The following is a 12,037-nucleotide window of genomic DNA, read 5'->3' as shown; positions in this document are numbered from 1 at the left end:
CCTTTTAATTGCATCACTGCTTATATATCTTTTTTCATGCATTATTAATACAAGAAGTAGACTGGGAAAAAAAAACAACCAGCAAACAAAGTCAAAGCAGTATGAAACTGGCAAATTTAAAACTGCTTTTGGAAAAATAAAAATTGTCCTGAAGTGCTCACTGACCATTGGGACCAAACTCAGAATTTGGAAACACAATACAGCTGATGTTTTAAATTCATCAATCATCTGTGTGAATACAAAGTGACCCTGCCTATTAATCTCAAAGAGATCAAGCATTTATTGAAAACTTTACTACATATTGGTCCCAAGAATCATTCAAACACGGCACTGCTATAAAACCAATTCAACACATCATGCATTATTTATTCCCAACATATCTCTTTGTAGCATTGAGCGCAAACATTTATGCTTTGAATTCCAATCTCATCTTGACTTACAGCATAAGCTTCCACCTTTAATTAAAAAATGAATAAAATCTTGAATTGCTTCATACTCCCCCCCAAATAGCAATCTCTTCTGTTTTTGAAGGGAAAACAAGCAAACAAACAAAAAAAGAACTTTGGACCATTGTATGAGCAAATAAAAACTGGACAGACAGGTAATCCTCGATTTACGACCACGATTGAGCCCAACATTTCCGTTGTTAAGTGAAACCTTTGTTAAGTGTGTTTTGCCCCATTTTATGGTTTTTCTTGCCACAGTTGTTAAGTGAATCACTGAAGTGGTTAAATTAGTAACACAGTTGTCAAGTGAATCTGGCTTCCCCATTGACTTTGCTTGTTAGAAGTTCACAAAAGATGATCACGTGACCCCGGGACACTGCAGCTGTCATAAATATGAGTCGGTAGCCAAGCATCTGAATTTTGATCACGTGACCACGGGGATCCTGCAACAGTCGTAAGTGTGAAAAACAGACGTCACTTTTTTCAATTCCGTTGTAACTTCAAATGGTCACTAAATGAACTGTTGTAAGTCGAGGACTACCTTTATATTATATAGAAAATAATAATTAACTGTTGAGTTAATTGGAGTTGGGTAACTATAACAAATTTAAATAAATAAAATAATGTCCTATGTCAAAAGATCAGTAAAAATGAAAGTCTATAATAAATTATCAATTTTTTCCCTCAGGATGAATACAGGGGAATTTAAAAAAAAATCAGTTGATCACATAGTGTTCTTATTGCTAATGTTACCTAAAGTAAAACTTGGCTTCTGCAAGAGAGGTGAGATGATTTGCTTGATCTATTGTACCAGAAAGTCTTTGGACTGAAGATCAATAGTGAAGATTGCATAAACTTTGTGAAGAAAAAAAGCATTTTTATGGTAGCACCATGATCTCCCATTTGAAGCTCATTCAACCAAGAGTATATTAAGCATTGGCAAAATCAGCATGTAGGGGGGGGGAATGAAGACAGACCAATGTTTAACAAAATATCTCTATAGATATAGCTATTAAGATCAGCAAGTGAGGAATTTTGTAGGCCTAAGCCTTGCCTGAGTGTTTTAGGATGTCTGTTTTTCAAATGCATCAACATTTCTTGTTCTCTGCTTTATCCCTGATGGGTCTAATGCCAATCAACATTGGCCTTACAAATTGGAATTCTAACAATTTGGACCAATCTAGGTTATTCTTTCCCATCTTTTGGATTTGTACACTTTCACAAAATCATATGAGCCAAACTAAAATGTTCAGAGAACAATGAATACATCTAAATTGGATTAGCCATTTATGTATGTATCTATGGGGACAAAAGGTTTAATTTCACGTATAACCACAGTGCTTCTTTATTCTGCCTTATATAAGCTTTTATTCAGGTAGTTACCTGGGTAGGGGAATTTATTGAGAATCGGACAGCTATGCCCAGTGGTGGGATTCAAATAATTCAACAACCGGTTCTTAGAACAGAGCCCTTTAAGAGCTTTTCCGCTCATCATTAGTTGCACTCTATATAGCTAGACAGGAAAAAGTTCCAGAGCAACAACCCCAGCTAATACTGTACTTGATGGCCTCTCCCCCTTTCCCGTATTCACCAAAACTAGAGAGATGAAGCATCTATTCCTGAAATTACCTCTGAGAAGCACCAGCTAGTTTTCGCCTGAGTGACCTTGTAATGACCCACTTCAGCTGTTCACCTAAGAATTCGAACTCTTGAGGCAATCACTGCTTTAAACAGGATTCTTCTACTGTATTAGGGGATCAGTAACAGTGGAGGATCAAGGTGAGGTCTGAGGTAAAAGTTCGTTAACACCGTATAGTCACCCAAGCCGTAAAACCCCTCCCACCAAAGCCACTTGGGGATTTGAATTGTATCCAATCATCTGGAATCTCGGGGCAATCAGCCATTGCTCTTGGCACACAATTTACTGGCTTTGCTGGCATCCAGCTCGTTGCAATTGTCTTTGGAGAGCTATCATATCCCTCCCCATGGCAATCAGGAAAAGGAAACAGAACTGGCGAACAAATGCAAGTAACGCTGGGCTCCCCCCAAGCCCAACAGAATGGCAGATCCCAAAGTTGGAGGGATAGAAGGAAGGTAAGTAAAATAGGGAACCATTTGGGACCTGACAGACATGATCAAAGGCGCCGCATCTGCATTTGGACTTTTGGGGAGGATTTTTTTCCCCACCTGGAAGGAAGTTGAACGAAAACCATGTTCTGGAAAACACAGATTTATCATTACCGGTTTGCCGAACTCAACAAAAAAATTAGGTATCAGTTCTGCTGAATCGGTGCAAACTGGCTGAATTGCACCACTGGCTACGCTATGCCATAAGAACCAGGTCATTTCTGGCACTGCAATTGTATGAAAAAGGATGAGATCTAGTAACAACAGAAGTGTTGGTTTCTCTTTCTTTTTTTAAACAAGTTTTATTAATTTTCTAATTTTACATCCAAATATTTATGAAGCAATGTGGTGATTGGATAGTCAAAAGTCCAATAACAGAATCTTTTTGTACCTAGCTCAGGTTACATCAACAAAAGTTCCGTCTCCAATTCCCTTAGTTACAATATCATAATCTTTATCTTTATCTTTATCTTGATTAGACTTATATACCGCCCTTCTCCCGTAGGACTCAGGGCGGTTCACAAGGTTTTTAAAATAACAATACAACAATTACAAAAATTAAGAACAGTTAAAATGATTACATTTAGACCTTGAATAAATATAAAACCCCAATAAAATCCAATTAAAAACCCAATTAATACTCTCAGTCCAGGCCAGAAAGCTCAAAGAGCCAAGTCTTCAGGTCCCGGCGGACTGAGCGAAGGTCAGGGGCAGTCCTAACCTCTATGGGCAGCTGGTTCCAAAGGGCAGGCGCACCCACAGAGAAGGCCCTCCCCCTGGGTATTAATCAAATTAATACATTTCTAGTTGTGACACAATCATTGAAGCAATTATCAATATATTTTCACTTATACTTATCCAAGTCCTCTTTTTAAATTTTACCTAATTTCAATTACAGTGCTCCGAATTAGCCTTTAGTGTCTAGAAGATTTAATTTTCAGGTAACCAAAATTTCCCCTATTTCATTATATAGTAATTATCATATCTGAAATACATACATTGTTCGTGCATTCTTATTTTATTTCACAAATATATTCTGTTTATCATCTTGGTAGCTCATCAATTATTAAAAAAAGTATCTTTTGTTGTATCATTCCAAGTTCTGTAATATAATTCAAAATTATGTTCTAGTAGCTAATTTTCATTCCCTTAGAAATCTAGATCCTAAATATAAAATCAGTTTATATCTTTTAAAGATTCCCCTAGCCCATTAAAAGAAATTTTAAGCTCTATCATTACAAATCCCAACAGAAAGAAAAAACCCATTTTTTAAATTTGACTCTAGCTTTCTTTTTGTGCCAAGCAGGCTTCCATATCAGTGCCTTTAGGTTCTCAAGTGCGTCTCCCTTCATTCCTATATACGTTGTTTGAGTCCAGGGAAGCCATCCAGTTGTCAGTTTTTCAAAGGGACTGACCCCTTTATAATCATTGAATTGTTGCTGTAATAGTTCAGATCCCCATGTTTGGTGTAGTATAGTTGTCATTAGTTCCGTCTGGTCTTCTTCTTCTTCCGGTCCTATCTGTCCAGTGTTATAGTTATTGTTTGGTTGGCTAGATTCCCAGTGTGCTGTATTTGAAGGTCTTTAGCATCCTCCATCTTAGTGTTGCTTTCTTCAGCTTCTGTTGTTTTTTGGATTGTAGATTTTATAGTTGGAATCCAGGTTTGGGCATCAAAGGTCTCCGTAGATTGTAGTTGTTCTTTGAAGTCCCCTGTTTTGATGTTAATTTCCTCCTCTTCTGTTGCTTTTTGGATTGTCAATTCATCAATTGAAATCAAAGCTTCATTTGATAAGTTTAAGCTGTCATATTTATCTTTCAGTCTGGCTTTCATCAGCTCAGTCATTGCCAGTATTGTTCAATAATAAGTCTATAATCAAGTTGTGGATAATATTCCATTTCTTTGGTGTTTACAGATAGGTCTTTAGTGGAGGCTTTTATTTGATAAAGGTCAGTAAATGTCCACCTCCACTATTCCTAAAGGTTTTCAGTGCCAGGTGTTCCAAATTCTTATGTTTAAAGATAATGTCAAGGACAAGTCTGAGTTACGGCCAGATCTCACAATAAAGAAAAGGTTACTTGCTATACCAGGCTTTGCCACAAGATGTCCTCAATAGCATGTAAAATCTTTTTCCAGACTCATATAGAGCTTTTATCCAGTTTATCTGTTTCCCCCCCCTTCTTTCACAGCTTAAAAAGTAAATAGATTAATAGGCCCCCATAGAAATAAGAACTTTTAAATAGCCCAAATATTCCAAAAGTACAAGTAAGGTTGTTTAGTTATTTAGCTTAGTTATTTCCATTTCTTTTAAGGCATTGAAGTTTTAGTTCCCCAAGTAGGCAGTCACCGCTCTTCCAAGAAAGGGGGAGAAAATTTTCAGAAGAGTCTCACAGGAAAATAATTAGGGAAGTAAGAAAGGTAAGATCTCACCCAAGTCCTCCATGTTGCTTCATTGTGCTTGATGGTAATTTTGGCTTTCGGCAGGGAACAGCTTAATGATCAGCCATGTTGATGGTGGATCTTTTCTTCATTGGCCCAGAGGAGCTGCTCCAGATCAAATGGAGGGCTGCCACCCTTCCGCAATCAGTAGGAGGGCCTTCTCACGGTTATCACCCCTCCAGGGCAACTTTTGACCCTTTTCAAGGTCCCCCAACAAAGGAAAACTGGACAGCAGGGAAACCCCTGGTTTCTATTTCCAGGTACCTACAACTGAGTGGTCAATCTACTTATGTGCTATCTTTTAAGCATATTTTCTTTTATTTCCGCAGATTCCATTATTTTCCTGATCACCTCTTCTTCTGGAGGAGCTTTCAGTGCCTTCCAGTTTTGTGCAAACACAATACTAGCTGCAGTGGTTATATGAATAATCAAATATGTGTTCTCTTTGCTATATTTCTCTGGTAAAATACCCAACAGGAATATTTCTGGTCTTAATTCTATATGTTGTTGTATCATCTTTTCTATCCATGATTTGATTATGTTCCAATAGGTTTTAGCTTCTGCACACGTCCACCACATATGATAGAATGAGCCTGGTATTTGATGGCATTTCCAACATTTCATAGATCTGTCCTTAAACATTTTAGCTAGTCTTTCTGGAGACATATGCCATCTGTAAAACATCTTGTACATATTTTCTTTATACGCTGTCGCCATTGTCAGTTTATAGTTTCTTTCCCACAATTGCTGCCATCTATCTAATTCAATCGTATATCCAAAATTTCTTGACCATTTTATCATTGACTCCTTAACTTGCTCCTCCTCTAATTCCCTATATAATAAGTAGCTATATATTTTTAATCCATTTTTCTTCAGTTCCCATAAGTATTTCATCTAACTCTGTTCTCCCCAAATTAAAACCATCTATTTTAGCATCTTTTTCATATCTAGATTGTATTTGCATTCTCATGTACCAATCCATCTTTAGTCCTTGTTCCTCTAATGGTTGTTTGGTTTTCAGCTTCCCCGTGTCTGTTAGTAGGTCTTTATATCTTATAACGTTTCCCATGTTAAACATATTGGGGTGTATTAACGCTTCCATCGTTGAGAGCCAATCTGGAATCCTCAAGTAATGCTTCCTCTTTATTTTCTCCCAAACCATCAATAAAGAATTCCTGATATGATGTCTCTGGAAATAGCTGTGTATTCTATTTTTCCCATACCATATGAATGCATGCCATCCCAACTGTAAATCATGTCCCTCTAATGTCAATAATCTAGTATTCTTCAGTAAAATCCATTCTCTCATCCATGACATTACTGCAGCCTGGTAATATAATTCCCAATTAGGTAAGCTAAACCCACCTCTGAGTCTTGCATCCTGTAACATTTTTAAATTAATCCTTGCCTTTTTCCCCTGCCAAATATATTTCAAATTTATTTTATTTAGCCCTTCAAAATATTTCTTTTCCAATCTTATTGGTATTGTTGAAAACAAAAACAACAATCGTGGTAATATATTCATTTTGATTATTGCAATCCTGCCCATTAATGATAGTTGTACCTTTTTCCATTTATCCAAATCTACTTCGATTTGTCTTTTCAATTTGTAATAGTTATCTTTTTTAATTGTTGTACATCTTGCTGTCAGGTGAATCCCCAGATATTTTACCTTCTTTACAATCTGTATCTCTAACTTTCCCACCAATTCTTATTTTTTTGTTTTTCAGTAATATTTTTCACTAACATTTTTGTTTTATCTTCATTAATCTTCAAACCTGCTACCTCACCATATTTTTCCTATTTGCTCTATTAATACAGGTCCTGTCTCTAGTGGCTCCTCCAAGATAAATAATAAATAATCTGCAAAAGCTTGTAGCTTATATTCTTCTCTCTTAACTTTCATACCTTTTATATCCTTATTTTGTTTTATAGTTCTATTTAGTATCTCTAGCGTCAATACAAACAATAATGGGGATAAAGGGCATCCCTGCCTTGTTCCCTTCATAATGTTAATCCTTTCAGTCATATTTCCATTAATCATTATTTTGGCTATTTTCTTATTGTAAATTGCTTTAATTACATTTATAAATTTCTCCCCAAAATCCATAATCTGTAGTTGTCTTATCATGAATTGCCAATTCACATTGTCGAATGCTTTCTGTGCATCCCAAATCATCAATTCATTTAGGAACTTTTTAAGCCTTCCACTAATTTAGATGGAAGAAAAATGAGGACATAAGGATATTATCATACCTAATATAGACTTTGAAAATCTAAGGAGAGGAGCTGCTCAGACATCATCCCTGAATTGTATCGGAAGAGGAATGGGAGGGAAGAAAGGAGAGGAGAGGAGAGAGGGAGTAGAGGACGGGGAAGGAAGTAGGAAGGTTGGAAGGAAAGAGGAGGAGAAGTGGGGAGAAACGGGAGGGGAGTGGTGAGGGAAAGAGGAGAGGAGAGGAAGAAGAGGGAAGTAGGAAAGAAAGGAGAAAGGGAGAAAGAAAGTAGAGAAGAGGAAAGAAAGAGAAGGAGGGGGGATACAGTGAAAGGGGAAATGGACGAACAGCACACAAACGTACGTGCATGTATTTATGTATGGCGATATATTTGTTGACTTGTTTGTGGAAGAAATGGGAAAATAAAATTGAATATATATATATATATATATATATATATATATATATATATATATATATATATATATATATATATATATATATATATATATATATATATATATATAGTCATTTGGTTTTTCCCCCACGTAGAATTGGAGGTATCAGGGCAACGTTTCAACGAAATCTCATCCATCATCCTCAGGCTGGTGACTTAAGCTTCCTTCTTCCGGGAGAATTGTGTGATAGTGGCTGTTTTTTCTTTTTCTTTTTCTTTTTTTAAACTGCCAGAGGGGGTGTGTTCTGTGGGTGGAGGCTTGGCTGTGTTCACAGCCAAGCCTCCACCCACAGAACACACCCCCTCTGGCAGTTTAAAAAAGAAAAAAACAGCCACTATCACACACTTCTGGTTGGAAAATCAAGGATTACAGTAAAGCTGAAAGTTGAAGGAGAGTTGTGTCTCACCTTACACACCAAACAAGGAAAGATCCAATTTTGTCATTATTTAGAAGAAAGCAACATAGCACTCAAGGGAGAGTGAAAACCTTCACATGTATTTGGGGGGTGGGGGAGAGAAGTTCTTTCTCATAATGTTCACAAGAAAAATTAATATCTACGTGGCAAAATATGGTGTTCAACAACATTAAACTGCTTGACCTTCTAATGCTCCCTGGAGTCCAACTGGTAATTTTCCACTGTCAGTGTTAGTGTTGTGTGAATAACTGTGAAATAAGCTATTATTTGTACATCTTTTCTATGGTGCCAAAGGTGAGTGACACCATTATAAATATCAAATTGGAAATGTAAGCAAAACATACCTTTAAGCATCACTTTCAAAAGCAGAGAATGAGACTTCTTGAATACAAGAGGATGTGCCCGAAAGGATCTTGCATTCAAAAACCAAATTGTCAAGATACACTTCATAAAAATTAATTGAACAGAAGCAAATGTTTATAGTGCTATTATATAATAGCATCGCGCTAGGTTATGGGCTATTGTATTGTGCACATGTTTTAGTACAGCACAATAAAAGGGCAGGAAAAATGTATGTGTTACATATTTTTCAAGTCAGGATCTCTGCCCAGGAGTGACATGGAGCATTTCAACATCATTCTAAGTCAGGAAATATCATTAGCTGCTAGATCTCTGAAGATCTGCAAGAGGAATAAAGAAAAAGTATTACATTGCTATAAATTAAGCATTTTCCAATTAAGTGCCCTCAAGGTGTGGTGGGACTACAGTTCCCAGGATTCCCATCCTAGCTGAGAGTTTGGGAATTTGCCTTCCCAGTACATTTGGGAGCATAGAATTGGGGGACAATTGTAGAACCACACGTAGTCCTCAATGATGACCACAATTGAGCCCAAAGTTTATATTGCTAAGTGAGATATTTGTTAAGTGAGTTTTGCCCCATTTTATGACCTTTCTTTTGACTGATTGCAGTTGTTAAGTTAATAACATGGTTGTTAAGTGTATCCGGCTTCCCCATTAACTTTGCTCTTCAGTAGATCTCAAAAGCTGAGCATGTGTCCCTGGGACACTGAACCATCATAAATATGAATCAGTTGCCAAGCATCTGAATTTTGATCACATGATCATGGGGCTGCTGCAACAGTTGTAAGTGTGAAAAATGGTCATAAGACACTTTTTTCCAGTGCTTTTGTAATTTTTAATGGTCACTAAACAAACTGTTGTAAGTCAAGGACTACCTTTTTGCATGGACTACAGCAGACAGAGATATGGAGAAGTCAGTAGATGTCAAATGAGATAGTAATACAAAAATAACGAAATGGTTTTGTCTTAAGGGGAAAGACCAGCTCAGATCTTTACCTCTCTCCCCAGAGGTCAGGTGAAACAAGAGAATAATCATTAGACCACAGTATTGCTAATTATTGCCTATTTGGGACAGCTGCCGGGCTACTGGTAATTTGGAAACAGATGTGATCAGAAATAAAAGTGGTTTGCCTGTAAGAATTAAGGAACAATATCAATGGAAATCAAGAACCAGGAGGCCCTTTAATACAAGAGAGTCCATCTTCTTGTGGAGAGCTGTGGTGGTGCAGTGATTAGAATGTGGTATTGCAGGCAAACTCTGCCCATTGCCAACAGTCCAATCCACACTGGCTCAAAGTTGACTCAGCCTTCCATCCTTGCAAGGTCAGTAAAATGAGGAGCCAGATTGTTGGGGGGCAATGTGCTGACTCTGTAAACTGCTGTAAAGCACCATGAAGCAGTATACAAGTCTAAGTGTTATTGCTATTGCTTGTGCATTATGACTGGTTGTAGTTGGGCTACTGTTCTGTATCAGCCTGCTACCGGCCCTGCAGAAAAGGCAGCCTCTTGCCTTTTACAAGAAGGCAAGAGGCTGGAACTAAGCCTGCCAAATTTATGGATACAAAAGCAAACAGAACAAGACACGAACCATGAAACAGGAGCTATTCAAGCGGTTGCCTTCAGCAAACCAGCCCTCCCACGCATTCCCCTTTTATACAGTTCAGGGCGTGGCTTCTCTCTGCCTCCTTCCGAGGTGCCCCATTGCCTTCCTCTGTTTACTCCTGATTGACTGCCTCCTGCGTCGGACGTCCTTGGACAGGGCCAGCTGTGGGTCATCTTCATCCATGCTGTCAGGCTCACACAGCTGGGTCTGCGTCGTGACCAGGTGGGAGGGGCCTGGCTGAGGGCTCTCATCAGCAAGCTCTCCAACCCCCTCAGCAAGCTCTTCAACACCCCCCTCCTCCTCTGAGTTGTCCGACCCAACTGCCGAACCCACAGGCTGACCCTGAATCACAACAGCTACTGACTCTGCAGGTCTTTCTGGTACTGAGCTTTTAAACTACAAAAAGAACTAAGGGCTAAACAACCTAGTGCTCTGTCTGTCATAGGTACACAGGGTGCCTCTGTGTATAACTGAAGGGAAACACACACCCCATGGGCTTACGAACATATTGTAAATTTAGCTTCACCCCCTTTGGTTCTTCTTTCTATTTGGGGGCTTTCTAAAGGAACTGGGGAAGACAGAGAGCGGGAAGAGGTCTACAAGCCTTTAAAGAGAGATAGAAGATGTTTTTTTAAAATCGTTCTATCATGATGGTTCTTTGCTATTTTTGCATTTCCTTCCTGAAATTGTATATAGCAATAGAAATCAAATTGGTTCTTTTGTCAGATATACTCTTTTTGCCGATGTTCAAAGCTGAATGGATTTGTTAAAATGCAGTGGGATCATTTCTTTGCATTATGTTGAAACAATATTGCATAAAAATCATCTTACTCTCAGAAATCTCTGTGTCTCTTTCTCTCTCTCTCATAGTTGCTGGATATTGCTTTTTAGATACCAGTTTAAATTGGGGAAAGCTGATTATTCCCCAGTTAGGATGAGCAAGAAATTCTATCCTTTGGGGCTAAATATTTCCATAGTGAAAGAAAGGAAGTTTTTCTATAAAATATAGGATAAACATAGAAATACAACAAGATATTTAATGATTTTTTGACAACTTCATGATTGCACAGTAATCTTTAGGAAGGAAAGGGAAAGGATTGCCTTATTGGACGTATGAAACTGTTTAGCTATAGAAAGTCCTGCCTCTTAGATGAAGTATGTTTGAAAAGACAGATTTTGGAACTTATATTAATAAATAAGGAGTTTTTTGAATGACTTTTTTCAAGTAAACTTTTCCATCCCTTTTAGACTGTTCATAGTAAATTTAATGGGATTATTTGTTATTTACCTTTCAAACAATTTCACATTTGTGAAGTGCGCAATACCAGCTCCAAGGTTGCCTGCATTAAATGGCTACTTTCTTATATCTAAAAAAATAACAGAAGCTGGTAGATTTACCTTTTACAAATGGCTAGTCACTATTATCAATCCAGTTCTTCTGAAGGGCACAAGTCTAAAATAGCCCAGAGCTGGAATTGTGGATGAATCATGACTGAAGAGATCTCCAAACTGTGAAGACAAAAACTTTTACGAAGAACAAAGGACAGATGAATGGATAAGTTCTTTGGAATCTCTTTCAGAGACAGGAGAAAAATGGGAGATTGCCCATAAATGCTCTGAGTGGCAGTTCTTAATGAGGGGACGGTAAAACAGTGGATTCCCACCGTTTTGAGTGCCAGTTGCTGTGGAGACACATCTTTCCTCTTAGCAACAGCAGAGCCTTCCACAAGGACACGAAGCCAGCTCAACTCACTTTCTGATCACATCTGGGAATGTTCAATTTAACCACTCTACGGATGTGAGAGACCTTCAAAAGGATGAACTTAATTTGACACATGCTCAGGTTTACCTTCTTCTGATTTTAATTAGTAACTAATTCTTTGGATTTAAGCAATTTTAAACAGAAAGTTAAGGGTTTAAATTAATACACAAGTGGCAAGAAGCAAAATAATAATAATAATGGTTTAAATAGACT

The 12,037-nt window shown here is 37.7% G+C and overlaps 1 long non-coding RNA gene across 1 annotated transcript in view; it reads left to right on the top strand.

Annotated features, from left to right (window-relative positions):
• LOC310631637 overlaps nt 1–11,781 on the top strand; it is a 34,045-nt gene extending 22,264 nt beyond the window's left edge. Inside the window, exon 5 of the long non-coding RNA XR_014490671.1 lies at nt 11,643–11,781. This is a non-coding gene — a long non-coding RNA (uncharacterized lncRNA). The remainder of the gene's footprint in view (nt 1–11,642) is intronic.
• The last annotated feature ends 256 nt before the right edge of the window (nt 11,782–12,037 follow it).

Source organism: Vipera ursinii, assembly GCF_947247035.1.
Source record: "Vipera ursinii genome assembly, chromosome: 1".
Lineage (NCBI taxonomy): Eukaryota > Metazoa > Chordata > Lepidosauria > Squamata > Viperidae > Vipera > Vipera ursinii.
This window is presented reverse-complemented; position numbering and strand designations above follow the sequence as displayed.